Genomic DNA, 18,114 nt, shown 5'->3' with positions numbered 1-18,114 from the left:
AAAAAAGTTGCGAAAATTGCCATAAAAAATGGGAATTTTTTTTGAAATGTTGACTTAAGGCTCCGTTTCGACTCCAATAGATTAATTTACCCACGAGATCTCTTGGGGAAAAATATCGAACGAGTTGAAGATGAGGGTAATACATTTCGGAGAAATTAGTGAAATCTCCAATTCACCAAAGGGGTACCCCTTTCAGAAATCTTCGATTTCTCTAATATGGATTCGAGCAATGTTTTGATAGTGAATCCTAAAGAATATGCGAGGTTCATGGGCACAAAAGTTGTAGGCCTATGTCTTAGGGTTCTATGTAAAATACTTTGTGCAAATCCGAGGTGTGTAGAGTGTGATACAGTCAAAATAGTGAGAGATGTACGAATATAAGGAAAAAAGTTGCGAAAATTGCCTTAAAAAAGGGGAATTTTTTTTGAAATGTTGACTTAAGGCTCCGTTTCGACTCCAATAGATTAATTTACCCACGAGATCTCTTGGGGAAAAATATCGAACGAGTTGAAGATGAGGGTAATACATTTCGGAGAAATTAGTGAAATCTCCAATTCACCAAAGGGGTACTCCTTTCAGAAATCTTCGATTTCTCTAATATGGATTCGAGCAATGTTTTGATAGTGAATCCTAAAGAATATGCGAGGGTCATGGGCACAAAAGTTGTAGGCCTATGTCTTAGGGTTCTATGTATAAAATTTCGTGCAAATCCGAGGTGTGTAGAGGGTGATACAGTCAAAATACTGAGAGATGTACGAATATAGGGAAAAAAGTTGCGAAAATTGCCATAAAAAATGGGAATTTTTTTTGAAATGTTGACTTAAGGCTCCGTTTCGACTCCAATAGATTAATTTACCCACGAGATCTCTTGGGGAAAAATATCGAACGAGTTGAAGACGAGGGTAATACATTTCGGAGAAATTAGTGAAATCTCCAATTCACCAAAGGGGTACCCCTTTCAGAAATCTTCGATTTCTCTAATATGGATTCGAGCAATGTTTTGATAGTGAATCCTAAAGAATATGCGAGGGACATGGGCACAAAAGTTGTAGGCCTATGTCTTAGGGTTCTATGTATAAAACTTCGTGCCAATCCGAGGTGTGTAGAGGGTGATACAGTTAAAATAGTGAGAGATGTACGAATATAAGGAAAAAAGTGGCGAAAATTGCCATAAAAAAGGGTAATTTTTTTTGAAATGTTGACTTAAGGCTCCGTTTCGACTCCAATAGATTAATTTACCCACGAGATCTCTTGGGGAAAAATATCGAACGAGTTGAAGATGAGGGTAATACATTTCGGAGAAATTAGTGAAATCTCCAATTCACCAAAGGGGTACCCCTTTCAGAAATCTTCGATTTCTCTAATATGGTTTCGAGCAATGTTTTGATAGTGAATCCTAAAGAATATACGAGGGTCATGGGCACAAAAGTTGTAGGCCTATGTCTTAGGGTTCTATGTATAAAACTTCGTGCCAATCCGAGGTGTGTAGAGGGTGATACAGTCGAAATAGTGAGAGATGTACGAATATAAGGAAAAAAGTTGCGAAAATTGCCTTAAAAAAGGGGAATTTTTTTTGAAATGTTGACTTAAGGCTCCGTTTCGACTCCAATAGATTAATTTACCCACGAGATCTCTTGGGGAAAAATATCGAACGAGTTGAAGACGAGGGTAATACATTTTGGAGAAATTAATGAAATCTCCAATTCACCAAAGGGGTACCCCTTTCAGAAATCTTCGATTTCTCTAATATGGATTCAAGCAATGTTTTGATAGTGAATCCTAAAGAATATGCGAGGGTCATGGGCACAAAAGTTGTAGGCCTATGTCTTAGGGTTCTATGTATAAAACTTCGTGCCAATCCAAGGTGTGTAGAGGGTGATACAGTCAAAATAGTGAGAGATGTACGAATATAAGGAAAAAAGTTGCGAAAATTGCCATAAAAAAGGGTAATTTTTTTTGAAATGTTGACTTAAGGCTCCGTTTCGACTCCAATAGATTAATTTACCCACGAGATCTCTTGGGGAAAAATATCGAACGAGTTGAAGACGAGGGTAATACATTTCGGAGAAATTAGTGAAATCTCCAATTCACCAAAGGGGTACCCTTTTCAGAAATCTTCGATTTCTCTAATATGGATTCGAGCAATGTTTTGATAGTGAATCCTAAAGAATATGCGAGGGTCATGGGCACAAAAGTTGTAGGCCTATGTCTTAGGGTTCTATGTATAAAACTTCGTGCAAATCCGAGGTGTGTAGAGGGTGATACAGTCAAAATAGTGAGAGATGTACGAATATAGGGAAAAAAGTTGCGAAAATTGCCATAAAAAATGGGAATTTTTTTTGAAATGTTGACTTAAGGCTCCGTTTCGACTCCAATAGATTAATTTACCCACGAGATCTCTTGGGGAAAAATATCGAACGAGTTGAAGATGAGGGTAATACATTTCGGAGAAATTAGTGAAATCTCCAATTCACCAAAGGGGTACCCCTTTCAGAAATCTTCGATTTCTCTAATATGGATTCGAGCAATGTTTTGATAGTGAATCCTAAAGAATATGCGAGGTTCATGGGCACAAAAGTTGTAGGCCTATGTCTTAGGGTTCTATGTAAAATACTTTGTGCAAATCCGAGGTGTGTAGAGTGTGATACAGTCAAAATAGTGAGAGATGTACGAATATAAGGAAAAAAGTTGCGAAAATTGCCTTAAAAAAGGGGAATTTTTTTTGAAATGTTGACTTAAGGCTCCGTTTCGACTCCAATAGATTAATTTACCCACGAGATCTCTTGGGGAAAAATATCGAACGAGTTGAAGATGAGGGTAATACATTTCGGAGAAATTAGTGAAATCTCCAATTCACCAAAGGGGTACTCCTTTCAGAAATCTTCGATTTCTCTAATATGGATTCGAGCAATGTTTTGATAGTGAATCCTAAAGAATATGCGAGGGTCATGGGCACAAAAGTTGTAGGCCTATGTCTTAGGGTTCTATGTATAAAATTTCGTGCAAATCCGAGGTGTGTAGAGGGTGATACAGTCAAAATACTGAGAGATGTACGAATATAGGGAAAAAAGTTGCGAAAATTGCCATAAAAAATGGGAATTTTTTTTGAAATGTTGACTTAAGGCTCCGTTTCGACTCCAATAGATTAATTTACCCACGAGATCTCTTGGGGAAAAATATCGAACGAGTTGAAGACGAGGGTAATACATTTCGGAGAAATTAGTGAAATCTCCAATTCACCAAAGGGGTACCCCTTTCAGAAATCTTCGATTTCTCTAATATGGATTCGAGCAATGTTTTGATAGTGAATCCTAAAGAATATGCGAGGGACATGGGCACAAAAGTTGTAGGCCTATGTCTTAGGGTTCTATGTATAAAACTTCGTGCCAATCCGAGGTGTGTAGAGGGTGATACAGTTAAAATAGTGAGAGATGTACGAATATAAGGAAAAAAGTGGCGAAAATTGCCATAAAAAAGGGTAATTTTTTTTGAAATGTTGACTTAAGGCTCCGTTTCGACTCCAATAGATTAATTTACCCACGAGATCTCTTGGGGAAAAATATCGAACGAGTTGAAGATGAGGGTAATACATTTCGGAGAAATTAGTGAAATCTCCAATTCACCAAAGGGGTACCCTTTTCAGAAATCTTCGATTTCTCTAATATGGATTCGAGCAATGTTTTGATAGTGAATCCTAAAGAATATGCGAGGGTCATGGGCACAAAAGTTGTAGGCCTATGTCTTAGGGTTCTATGTATAAAACTTCGTGCAAATCCGAGGTGTGTAGAGGGTGATACAGTCAAAATAGTGAGAGATGTACGAATATAGGGAAAAAAGTTGCGAAAATTGCCATAAAAAATGGGAATTTTTTTTGAAATGTTGACTTAAGGCTCCGTTTCGACTCCAATAGATTAATTTACCCACGAGATCTCTTGGGGAAAAATATCGAACGAGTTGAAGATGAGGGTAATACATTTCGGAGAAATTAGTGAAATCTCCAATTCACCAAAGGGGTACCCCTTTCAGAAATCTTCGATTTCTCTAATATGGTTTCGAGCAATGTTTTGATAGTGAATCCTAAAGAATATACGAGGGTCATGGGCACAAAAGTTGTAGGCCTATGTCTTAGGGTTCTATGTATAAAACTTCATGCCAATCCGAGGTGTGTAGAGGGTGATACAGTCGAAATAGTGAGAGATGTACGAATATAAGGAAAAAAGTTGCGAAAATTGCCTTAAAAAAGGGGAATTTTTTTTGAAATGTTGACTTAAGGCTCCGTTTCGACTCCAATAGATTAATTTACCCACGAGATCTCTTGGGGAAAAATATCGAACGGGTTGAAGATGAGGGTAATACATTTCGGAGAAATTAGTGAAATCCCCAATTCACCAAAGGGGTACCCCTTTCAGAAATCTTCGATTTCTCTAATATGGGTTCGAGCAATGTTTTGATAGTGAATCCTAAAGAATATGCGAGGGTCATGGGCACAAAAGTTGTAGGCCTATGTCATAGGGTTCTATGTATAGAAGTTCGTGCAAATCCGAGGTGTGTAGAGGGTGATACAGTCAAAATACTGAGAGATGTACGAATATAGGGAAAAAAGTTGCGAAAATTGCCATAAAAAATGGGATTTTTTTTTGAAATGTTGACTTAAGGCTCCGTTTCGACTCCAATAGATTAATTTACCCACGAGATCTCTTGGGGAAAAATATCGAACGGGTTGAAGATGAGGGTAATACATTTCGGAGAAATTAGTGAAATCCCCAATTCACCAAAGGGGTACCCCTTTCAGAAATCTTCGATTTCTCTAATATGGGTTCGAGCAATGTTTTGATAGTGAATCCTAAAGAATATGCGAGGGTCATGGGCACAAAAGTTGTAGGCCTATGTCATAGGGTTCTATGTATAGAAGTTCGTGCAAATCCGAGGTGTGTAGAGGGTGATACAGTCAAAATACTGAGAGATGTACGAATATAGGGAAAAAAGTTGCGAAAATTGCCATAAAAAATGGGATTTTTTTTTGAAATGTTGACTTAAGGCTCCGTTTCGACTCCAATAGATTAATTTACCCACGAGATCTCTTGGGGAAAAATATCGAACGAGTTGAAGATGAGGGTAATACATTTCGGAGAAATTAGTGAAATCTCCAATTCACCAAAGGGGTACCCCTTTCAGAAATCTTCGATTTCTCTAATATGGATTCGAGCAATGTTTTGATAGTGAATCCTAAAGAATATGCGAGGGTCATGGGCACAAAAGTTGTAGGCCTATGTCTTAGGGTTCTATGTATAAAAGTTCGTGCAAATCCGAGGTGTGTAGAGGGTGATACAGTCAAAATACTGAGAGATGTACGAATATATGGAAAAAAGTTGCGAAAATTGCCATAAAAAATGGGAATTTTTTTTGAAATGTTGACTTAAGGCTCCGTTTCGACTCCAATAGATTAATTTACCCACGAGATCTCTTGGGGAAAAATATCGAACGAGTTGAAGATGAGGGTAATACATTTCGGAGAAATTAGTGAAATCTCCAATTCACCAAAGGGGTACCCCTTTCAGAAATCTTCGATTTCTCTAATATGGTTTCGAGCAATGGTTTGATAGTGAATCCTAAAGAATATACGAGGGTCATGGGCACAAAAGTTGTAGGCCTATGTCTTAGGGTTCTATGTATAAAACTTCGTGCCAATCCGAGGTGTGTAGAGGGTGATACTGTCGAAATAGTGAGAGATGTACGAATATAAGGAAAAAAGTTGCGAAAATTGCCTTAAAAAAGGGGAATTTTTTTTGAAATGTTGACTTAAGGCTCCGTTTCGACTCCAATAGATTAATTTACCCACGAGATCTCTTGGGGAAAAATATCGAACGAGTTGAAGATGAGGGTAATACATTTCGGAGAAATTAGTGAAATCTCCAATTCACCAAAGGGGTACCCCTTTCAGAAATCTTCGATTTCTCTAATATGGTTTCGAGCAATGTTTTGATAGTGAATCCTAAAGAATATACGAGGGTCATGGGCACAAAAGTTGTAGGCCTATGTCTTAGGGTTCTATGTATAAAACTTCGTGCCAATCCGAGGTGTGTAGAGGGTGATACAGTCGAAATAGTGAGAGATGTACGAATATAAGGAAAAAAGTTGCGAAAATTGCCTTAAAAAAGGGGAATTTTTTTTGAAATGTTGACTTAAGGCTCCGTTTCGACTCCAATAGATTAATTTACCCACGAGATCTCTTGGGGAAAAATATCGAACGGGTTGAAGATGAGGGTAATACATTTCGGAGAAATTAGTGAAATCCCCAATTCACCAAAGGGGTACCCCTTTCAGAAATCTTCGATTTCTCTAATATGGGTTCGAGCAATGTTTTGATAGTGAATCCTAAAGAATATGCGAGGGTCATGGGCACAAAAGTTGTAGGCCTATGTCATAGGGTTCTATGTATAGAAGTTCGTGCAAATCCGAGGTGTGTAGAGGGTGATACAGTCAAAATACTGAGAGATGTACGAATATAGGGAAAAAAGTTGCGAAAATTGCCATAAAAAATGGGATTTTTTTTTGAAATGTTGACTTAAGGCTCCGTTTCGACTCCAATAGATTAATTTACCCACGAGATCTCTTGGGGAAAAATATCGAACGGGTTGAAGATGAGGGTAATACATTTCGGAGAAATTAGTGAAATCCCCAATTCACCAAAGGGGTACCCCTTTCAGAAATCTTCGATTTCTCTAATATGGGTTCGAGCAATGTTTTGATAGTGAATCCTAAAGAATATGCGAGGGTCATGGGCACAAAAGTTGTAGGCCTATGTCATAGGGTTCTATGTATAGAAGTTCGTGCAAATCCGAGGTGTGTAGAGGGTGATACAGTCAAAATACTGAGAGATGTACGAATATAGGGAAAAAAGTTGCGAAAATTGCCATAAAAAATGGGATTTTTTTTTGAAATGTTGACTTAAGGCTCCGTTTCGACTCCAATAGATTAATTTACCCACGAGATCTCTTGGGGAAAAATATCGAACGAGTTGAAGATGAGGGTAATACATTTCGGAGAAATTAGTGAAATCTCCAATTCACCAAAGGGGTACCCCTTTCAGAAATCTTCGATTTCTCTAATATGGATTCGAGCAATGTTTTGATAGTGAATCCTAAAGAATATGCGAGGTTCATGGGCACAAAAGTTGTAGGCCTATGTCTTAGGGTTCTATGTATAAAACTTCGTGCCAATCCGAGGTGTGTAGAGGGTGATACAGTCAAAATAGTGAGAGATGTACGAATATAAGGAAAAAAGTTGCGAAAATTGCCATAAAAAAGGGTAATTTTTTTTGAAATGTTGACTTAAGGCTCCGTTTCGACTCCAATAGATTAATTTTCCCACGAGATCTCTTGGGGAAATATATCGAACGAGTTGAAGACGAGGGTAATACATTTCGGAGAAATTAGTGAAATCTCCAATTCACCAAAGGGGTACCCCTTTCAGAAATCTTCGATTTCTCTAATATGGATTCGAGCAATGTTTTGATAGTGAATCCTAAAGAATATGCGAGGTTCATGGGCACAAAAGTTGTAGGCCTATGTCTTAGGGTTCTATGTAAAAAACTTTGTGCAAATCCGAGGTGTGTAGAGTGTGATACAGTCAAAATAGTGAGAGATGTACGAATATAAGGAAAAAAGTTGCGAAAATTGCCTTAAAAAAGGGGAATTTTTTTTGAAATGTTGACTTAAGGCTCCGTTTCGACTCCAATAGATTAATTTACCCACGAGATCTCTTGGGGAAAAATATCGAACGAGTTGAAGATGAGGGTAATACATTTCGGAGAAATTAGTGAAATCTCCAATTCACCAAAGGGGTACCCCTTTCAGAAATCTTCGATTTCTCTAATATGGATTCGAGCAATGTTTTGATAGTGAATCCTAAAGAATATGCGAGGGTCATGGGCACAAAAGTTGTAGGCCTATGTCTTAGGGTTCTATGTATAAAAGTTCGTGCAAATCCGAGGTGTGTAGAGGGTGATACAGTCAAAATACTGAGAGATGTACGAATATAGGGAAAAAAGTTGCGAAAATTGCCATAAAAAATGGGAATTTTTTTTGAAATGTTGACTTAAGGCTCCGTTTCGACTCCAATAGATTAATTTACCCACGAGATCTCTTGGGGAAAAATATCGAACGAGTTGAAGATGAGGGTAATACATTTCGGAGAAATTAGTGAAATCTCCAATTCACCAAAGGGGTACCCCTTTCAGAAATCTTCGATTTCTCTAATATGGTTTCGAGCAATGTTTTGATAGTGAATCCTAAAGAATATACGAGGGTCATGGGCACAAAAGTTGTAGGCCTATGTCTTAGGGTTCTATGTATAAAACTTCGTGCCAATCCGAGGTGTGTAGAGGGTGATACAGTCAAAATAGTGAGAGATGTACGAATATAAGGAAAAAAGTTGCGAAAATTGCCATAAAAAAGGGTAATTTTTTTTGAAATGTTGACTTAAGGCTCCGTTTCGACTCCAATAGATTAATTTACCCACGAGATCTCTTGGGGAAAAATATCGAACGAGTTGAAGACGAGGGTAATACATTTCGGAGAAATTAGTGAAATCTCCAATTCACCAAAGGGGTACCCCTTTCAGAAATCTTCGATTTCTCTAATATGGATTCGAGCAATGTTTTGATAGTGAATCCTAAAGAATATGCGAGGGTCATGGGCACAAAAGTTGTAGGCCTATGTCTTAGGGTTCTATGTATAAAACTTCGTGCCAATCCGAGGTGTGTAGAGGGTGATACAGTCAAAATAGTGAGAGATGTACGAATATAAGGAAAAAAGTTGCGAAAATTGCCATAAAAAAGGGTAATTTTTTTTGAAATGTTGACTTAAGGCTCCGTTTCGACTCCAATAGATTAATTTACCCACGAGATCTCTTGGGGAAAAATATCGAACGAGTTGAAGACGAGGGTAATACATTTCGGAGAAATTAGTGAAATCTCCAATTCACCAAAGGGGTACCCTTTTCAGAAATCTTCGATTTCTCTAATATGGATTCGAGCAATGTTTTGATAGTGAATCCTAAAGAATATGCGAGGGTCATGGGCACAAAAGTTGTAGGCCTATGTCTTAGGGTTCTATGTATAAAACTTCGTGCAAATCCGAGGTGTGTAGAGGGTGATACAGTCAAAATAGTGAGAGATGTACGAATATAGGGAAAAAAGTTGCGAAAATTGCCATAAAAAATGGGAATTTTTTTTGAAATGTTGACTTAAGGCTCCGTTTCGACTCCAATAGATTAATTTACCCACGAGATCTCTTGGGGAAAAATATCGAACGAGTTGAAGATGAGGGTAATACATTTCGGAGAAATTAGTGAAATCTCCAATTCACCAAAGGGGTACCCCTTTCAGAAATCTTCGATTTCTCTAATATGGTTTCGAGCAATGTTTTGATAGTGAATCCTAAAGAATATGCGAGGGTCATGGGCACAAAAGTTGTAGGCCTATGTCTTAGGGTTCTATGTATAAAACTTCGTGCCAATCCGAGGTGTGTAGAGGGTGATACAGTCAAAATAGTGAGAGATGTACGAATATAAGGAAAAAAGTTGCGAAAATTGCCATAAAAAAGGGTAATTTTTTTTGAAATGTTGACTTAAGGCTCCGTTTCGACTCCAATAGATTAATTTACCCACGAGATCTCTTGGGGAAAAATATCGAACGAGTTGAAGACGAGGGTAATACATTTCGGAGAAATTAGTGAAATCTCCAATTCACCAAAGGGGTACCCTTTTCAGAAATCTTCGATTTCTCTAATATGGATTCGAGCAATGTTTTGATAGTGAATCCTAAAGAATATGCGAGGGTCATGGGCACAAAAGTTGTAGGCCTATGTCTTAGGGTTCTATGTATAAAAGTTCGTGCAAATCCGAGGTGTGTAGAGGGTGATACAGTCAAAATACTGAGAGATGTACGAATATAGGGAAAAAAGTTGCGAAAATTGCCATAAAAAATGGGAATTTTTTTTGAAATGTTGACTTAAGGCTCCGTTTCGACTCCAATAGATTAATTTACCCACGAGATCTCTTGGGGAAAAATATCGAACGAGTTGAAGATGAGGGTAATACATTTCGGAGAAATTAGTGAAATCTCCAATTCACCAAAGGGGTACCCCTTTCAGAAATCTTCGATTTCTCTAATATGGTTTCGAGCAATGTTTTGATAGTGAATCCTAAAGAATATACGAGGGTCATGGGCACAAAAGTTGTAGGCCTATGTCTTAGGGTTCTATGTATAAAACTTCGTGCAAATCCGAGGTGTGTAGAGGGTGATACAGTCGAAATAGTGAGAGATGTACGAATATAAGGAAAAAAGTTGCGAAAATTGCCTTAAAAAAGGGGAATTTTTTTTGAAATGTTGACTTAAGGCTCCGTTTCGACTCCAATAGATTAATTTACCCACGAGATCTCTTGGGGAAAAATATCGAACGAGTTGAAGACGAGGGTAATACATTTCGGAGAAATTAGTGAAATCTCCAATTCACCAAAGGGGTACCCCTTTCAGAAATCTTCGATTTCTCTAATATGGATTCGAGCAATGTTTTGATAGTGAATCCTAAAGAATATGCGAGGGTCATGGGCACAAAAGTTGTAGGCCTATGTCTTAGGGTTCTATGTATAAAACTTCGTGCAAATCCGAGGTGTGTAGAGGGTGATACAGTCAAAATAGTGAGAGATGTACGAATATAGGGAAAAAAGTTGCGAAAATTGCCATAAAAAATGGGAATTTTTTTTGAAATGTTGACTTAAGGCTCCGTTTCGACTCCAATAGATTAATTTACCCACGAGATCTCTTGGGGAAAAATATCGAACGAGTTGAAGATGAGGGTAATACATTTCGGAGAAATTAGTGAAATCTCCAATTCACCAAAGGGGTACCCCTTTCAGAAATCTTCGATTTCTCTAATATGGTTTCGAGCAATGTTTTGATAGTGAATCCTAAAGAATATGCGAGGGTCATGGGCACAAAAGTTGTAGGCCTATGTCTTAGGGTTCTATGTATAAAACTTCGTGCCAATCCGAGGTGTGTAGAGGGTGATACAGTCAAAATAGTGAGAGATGTACGAATATAAGGAAAAAAGTTGCGAAAATTGCCATAAAAAAGGGTAATTTTTTTTGAAATGTTGACTTAAGGCTCCGTTTCGACTCCAATAGATTAATTTACCCACGAGATCTCTTGGGGAAAAATATCGAACGAGTTGAAGACGAGGGTAATACATTTCGGAGAAATTAGTGAAATCTCCAATTCACCAAAGGGGTACCCTTTTCAGAAATCTTCGATTTCTCTAATATGGATTCGAGCAATGTTTTGATAGTGAATCCTAAAGAATATGCGAGGGTCATGGGCACAAAAGTTGTAGGCCTATGTCTTAGGGTTCTATGTATAAAAGTTCGTGCAAATCCGAGGTGTGTAGAGGGTGATACAGTCAAAATACTGAAAGATGTACGAATATAGGGAAAAAAGTTGCGAAAATTGCCATAAAAAATGGGAATTTTTTTTGAAATGTTGACTTAAGGCTCCGTTTCGACTCCAATAGATTAATTTACCCACGAGATCTCTTGGGGAAAAATATCGAACGAGTTGAAGATGAGGGTAATACATTTCGGAGAAATTAGTGAAATCTCCAATTCACCAAAGGGGTACCCCTTTCAGAAATCTTCGATTTCTCTAATATGGATTCGAGCAATGTTTTGATAGTGAATCCTAAAGAATATGCGAGGGTCATGGGCACAAAAGTTGTAGGCCTTTGTCTTAGGGTTCTATGTATAAAACTTCGTGCAAATCCGAGGTGTGTAGAGGGTGATACAGTCAAAATAGTGAGAGATGTACGAATATAGGGAAAAAAGTTGCGAAAATTGCCTTAAAAAAGGGGAATTTTTTTTGAAATGTTGACTTAAGGCTCCGTTTCGACTCCAATAGATTAATTTACCCACGAGATCTCTTGGGGAAAAATATCGAACGGGTTGAAGATGAGGGTAATACATTTCGGAGAAATTAGTGAAATCCCCAATTCACCAAAGGGGTACCCCTTTCAGAAATCTTCGATTTCTCTAATATGGGTTCGAGCAATGTTTTGATAGTGAATCCTAAAGAATATGCGAGGGTCATGGGCACAAAAGTTGTAGGCCTATGTCATAGGGTTCTATGTATAGAAGTTCGTGCAAATCCGAGGTGTGTAGAGGGTGATACAGTCAAAATACTGAGAGATGTACGAATATAGGGAAAAAAGTTGCGAAAATTGCCATAAAAAATGGGAATTTTTTTTGAAATGTTGACTTAAGGCTCCGTTTCGACTCCAATAGATTAATTTACCCACGAGATCTCTTGGGGAAAAATATCGAACGAGTTGAAGATGAGGGTAATACATTTCGGAGAAATTAGTGAAATCTCCAATTCACCAAAGGGGTACCCCTTTCAGAAATCTTCGATTTCTCTAATATGGTTTCGAGCAATGTTTTGATAGTGAATCCTAAAGAATATGCGAGGGTCATGGGCACAAAAGTTGTAGGCCTATGTCTTAGGGTTCTATGTATAAAACTTCGTGCCAATCCGAGGTGTGTAGAGGGTGATACAGTCAAAATAGTGAGAGATGTACGAATATAAGGAAAAAAGTTGCGAAAATTGCCATAAAAAAGGGTAATTTTTTTTGAAATGTTGACTTAAGGCTCCGTTTCGACTCCAATAGATTAATTTACCCACGAGATCTCTTGGGGAAAAATATCGAACGAGTTGAAGACGAGGGTAATACATTTCGGAGAAATTAGTGAAATCTCCAATTCACCAAAGGGGTACCCTTTTCAGAAATCTTCGATTTCTCTAATATGGATTCGAGCAATGTTTTGATAGTGAATCCTAAAGAATATGCGAGGGTCATGGGCACAAAAGTTGTAGGCCTATGTCTTAGGGTTCTATGTATAAAAGTTCGTGCAAATCCGAGGTGTGTAGAGGGTGATACAGTCAAAATACTGAGAGATGTACGAATATAGGGAAAAAAGTTGCGAAAATTGCCATAAAAAATGGGAATTTTTTTTGAAATGTTGACTTAAGGCTCCGTTTCGACTCCAATAGATTAATTTACCCACGAGATCTCTTGGGGAAAAATATCGAACGAGTTGAAGATGAGGGTAATACATTTCGGAGAAATTAGTGAAATCTCCAATTCACCAAAGGGGTACCCCTTTCAGAAATCTTCGATTTCTCTAATATGGTTTCGAGCAATGTTTTGATAGTGAATCCTAAAGAATATACGAGGGTCATGGGCACAAAAGTTGTAGGCCTATGTCTTAGGGTTCTATGTATAAAACTTCGTGCAAATCCGAGGTGTGTAGAGGGTGATACAGTCGAAATAGTGAGAGATGTACGAATATAAGGAAAAAAGTTGCGAAAATTGCCTTAAAAAAGGGGAATTTTTTTTGAAATGTTGACTTAAGGCTCCGTTTCGACTCCAATAGATTAATTTACCCACGAGATCTCTTGGGGAAAAATATCGAACGAGTTGAAGACGAGGGTAATACATTTCGGAGAAATTAGTGAAATCTCCAATTCACCAAAGGGGTACCCCTTTCAGAAATCTTCGATTTCTCTAATATGGATTCGAGCAATGTTTTGATAGTGAATCCTAAAGAATATGCGAGGGTCATGGGCACAAAAGTTGTAGGCCTATGTCTTAGGGTTCTATGTATAAAACTTCGTGCAAATCCGAGGTGTGTAGAGGGTGATACAGTCAAAATAGTGAGAGATGTACGAATATAGGGAAAAAAGTTGCGAAAATTGCCATAAAAAATGGGAATTTTTTTTGAAATGTTGACTTAAGGCTCCGTTTCGACTCCAATAGATTAATTTACCCACGAGATCTCTTGGGGAAAAATATCGAACGGGTTGAAGATGAGGGTAATACATTTCGGAGAAATTAGTGAAATCCCCAATTCACCAAAGGGGTACCCCTTTCAGAAATCTTCGATTTCTCTAATATGGGTTCGAGCAATGTTTTGATAGTGAATCCTAAAGAATATGCGAGGGTCATGGGCACAAAAGTTGTAGGCCTATGTCATAGGGTTCTATGTATAGAAGTTCGTGCAAATCCGAGGTGTGTAGAGGGTGATACAGTCAAAATACTGAGAGATGTACGAATATAGGGAAAAAAGTTGCGAAAATTGCCATAAAAAATGGGATTTTTTTTTGAAATGTTGACTTAAGGCTCCGTTTCGACTCCAATAGATTAATTTACCCACGAGATCTCTTGGGGAAAAATATCGAACGAGTTGAAGATGAGGGTAATACATATCGGAGAAATTAGTGAAATCTCCAATTCACCAAAGGGGTACCCCTTTCAGAAATCTTCGATTTCTCTAATATGGATTCGAGCAATGTTTTGATAGTGAATCCTAAAGAATATGCGAGGTTCATGGGCACAAAAGTTGTAGGCCTATGTCTTAGGGTTCTATGTATAAAACTTCGTGCCAATCCGAGGTGTGTAGAGGGTGATACAGTCAAAATAGTGAGAGATGTACGAATATAAGGAAAAAAGTTGCGAAAATTGCCATAAAAAAGGGTAATTTTTTTTGAAATGTTGACTTAAGGCTCCGTTTCGACTCCAATAGATTAATTTTCCCACGAGATCTCTTGGGGAAATATATCGAACGAGTTGAAGACGAGGGTAATACATTTCGGAGAAATTAGTGAAATCTCCAATTCACCAAAGGGGTACCCCTTTCAGAAATCTTTGATTTCTCTAATATGGATTCGAGCAATGTTTTGATAGTGAATCCTAAAGAATATGCGAGGTTCATGGGCACAAAAGTTGTAGGCCTATGTCTTAGGGTTCTATGTAAAAAACTTTGTGCAAATCCGAGGTGTGTAGAGTGTGATACTGTCAAAATAGTGAGAGATGTACGAATATAAGGAAAAAAGTTGCGAAAATTGCCTTAAAAAAGGGGAATTTTTTTTGAAATGTTGACTTAAGGCTCCGTTTCGACTCCAATAGATTAATTTACCCACGAGATCTCTTGGGGAAAAATATCGAACGAGTTGAAGATGAGGGTAATACATTTCGGAGAAATTAGTGAAATCTCCAATTCACCAAAGGGGTACCCCTTTCAGAAATCTTCGATTTCTCTAATATGGATTCGAGCAATGTTTTGATAGTGAATCCTAAAGAATATGCGAGGGTCATGGGCACAAAAGTTGTAGGCCTATGTCTTAGGGTTCTATGTATAAAAGTTCGTGCAAATCCGAGGTGTGTAGAGGGTGATACAGTCAAAATACTGAGAGATGTACGAATATATGGAAAAAAGTTGCGAAAATTGCCATAAAAAATGGGAATTTTTTTTGAAATGTTGACTTAAGGCTCCGTTTCGACTCCAATAGATTAATTTACCCACGAGATCTCTTGGGGAAAAATATCGAACGAGTTGAAGATGAGGGTAATACATTTCGGAGAAATTAGTGAAATCTCCAATTCACCAAAGGGGTACCCCTTTCAGAAATCTTCGATTTCTCTAATATGGTTTCGAGCAATGTTTTGATAGTGAATCCTAAAGAATATACGAGGGTCATGGGCACAAAAGTTGTAGGCCTATGTCTTAGGGTTCTATGTATAAAACTTCGTGCCAATCCGAGGTGTGTAGAGGGTGATACTGTCGAAATAGTGAGAGATGTACGAATATAAGGAAAAAAGTTGCGAAAATTGCCTTAAAAAAGGGGAATTTTTTTTGAAATGTTGACTTAAGGCTCCGTTTCGACTCCAATAGATTAATTTACCCACGAGATCTCTTGGGGAAAAATATCGAACGAGTTGAAGACGAGGGTAATACATTTCGGAGAAATTAGTGAAATCTCCAATTCACCAAAGGGGTACCCCTTTCAGAAATCTTCGATTTCTCTAATATGGATTCGAGCAATGTTTTGATAGTGAATCCTAAAGAATATGCGAGGTTCATGGGCACAAAAGTTGTAGGCCTATGTCTTAGGGTTCTATGTAAAAACTTTGTGCAAATCCGAGGTGTGTAGAGGGTGATACAGTCAAAATAGTGAGAGATGTACGAATATAAGGAAAAAAGTTGCGAAAATTGCCATAAAAAAGGGTAATTTTTTTTGAAATGTTGACTTAAGGCTCCGTTTCGACTCCAATAGATTAATTTACCCACGAGATCTCTTGGGGAAAAATATCGAACGAGTTGAAGACGAGGGTAATACATTTCGGAGAAATTAGTGAAATCTCCAATTCACCAAAGGGGTACCCTTTTCAGAAATCTTCGATTTCTCTAATATGGATTCGAGCAATGTTTTGATAGTGAATCCTAAAGAATATGCGAGGGTCATGGGCACAAAAGTTGTAGGCCTATGTCTTAGGGTTCTATGTATAAAACTTCGTGCAAATCCGAGGTGTGTAGAGGGTGATACAGTCAAAATAGTGAGAGATGTACGAATATAGGGAAAAAAGTTGCGAAAATTGCCATAAAAAATGGGAATTTTTTTTGAAATGTTGACTTAAGGCTCCGTTTCGACTCCAATAGATTAATTTACCCACGAGATCTCTTGGGGAAAAATATCGAACGAGTTGAAGATGAGGGTAATACATATCGGAGAAATTAGTGAAATCTCCAATTCACCAAAGGGGTACCCCTTTCAGAAATCTTCGATTTCTCTAATATGGATTCGAGCAATGTTTTGATAGTGAATCCTAAAGAATATGCGAGGTTCATGGGCACAAAAGTTGTAGGCCTATGTCTTAGGGTTCTATGTATAAAACTTCGTGCCAATCCGAGGTGTGTAGAGGGTGATACAGTCAAAATAGTGAGAGATGTACGAATATAAGGAAAAAAGTTGCGAAAATTGCCATAAAAAAGGGTAATTTTTTTTGAAATGTTGACTTAAGGCTCCGTTTCGACTCCAATAGATTAATTTTCCCACGAGATCTCTTGGGGAAATATATCGAACGAGTTGAAGACGAGGGTAATACATTTCGGAGAAATTAGTGAAATCTCCAATTCACCAAAGGGGTACCCCTTTCAGAAATCTTCGATTTCTCTAATATGGATTCGAGCAATGTTTTGATAGTGAATCCTAAAGAATATGCGAGGTTCATGGGCACAAAAGTTGTAGGCCTATGTCTTAGGGTTCTATGTAAAAAACTTTGTGCAAATCCGAGGTGTGTAGAGTGTGATACTGTCAAAATAGTGAGAGATGTACGAATATAAGGAAAAAAGTTGCGAAAATTGCCTTAAAAAAGGGGAATTTTTTTTGAAATGTTGACTTAAGGCTCCGTTTCGACTCCAATAGATTAATTTACCCACGAGATCTCTTGGGGAAAAATATCGAACGAGTTGAAGATGAGGGTAATACATTTCGGAGAAATTAGTGAAATCTCCAATTCACCAAAGGGGTACCCCTTTCAGAAATCTTCGATTTCTCTAATATGGATTCGAGCAATGTTTTGATAGTGAATCCTAAAGAATATGCGAGGGTCATGGGCACAAAAGTTGTAGGCCTATGTCTTAGGGTTCTATGTATAAAAGTTCGTGCAAATCCGAGGTGTGTAGAGGGTGATACAGTCAAAATACTGAGAGATGTACGAATATATGGAAAAAAGTTGCGAAAATTGCCATAAAAAATGGGAATTTTTTTTGAAATGTTGACTTAAGGCTCCGTTTCGACTCCAATAGATTAATTTACCCACGAGATCTCTTGGGGAAAAATATCGAACGAGTTGAAGATGAGGGTAATACATTTCGGAGAAATTAGTGAAATCTCCAATTCACCAAAGGGGTACCCCTTTCAGAAATCTTCGATTTCTCTAATATGGTTTCGAGCAATGTTTTGATAGTGAATCCTAAAGAATATACGAGGGTCATGGGCACAAAAGTTGTAGGCCTATGTCTTAGGGTTCTATGTATAAAACTTCGTGCCAATCCGAGGTGTGTAGAGGGTGATACTGTCGAAATAGTGAGAGATGTACGAATATAAGGAAAAAAGTTGCGAAAATTGCCTTAAAAAAGGGGAATTTTTTTTGAAATGTTGACTTAAGGCTCCGTTTCGACTCCAATAGATTAATTTACCCACGAGATCTCTTGGGGAAAAAT

This window comes from Humulus lupulus, chromosome 2 (assembly GCF_963169125.1).
Source record: "Humulus lupulus chromosome 2, drHumLupu1.1, whole genome shotgun sequence".
Lineage (NCBI taxonomy): Eukaryota > Viridiplantae > Streptophyta > Magnoliopsida > Rosales > Cannabaceae > Humulus > Humulus lupulus.
The sequence above is the reverse complement of the archived record's forward strand: the minus strand, read 5'-3'. Positions refer to the sequence as shown.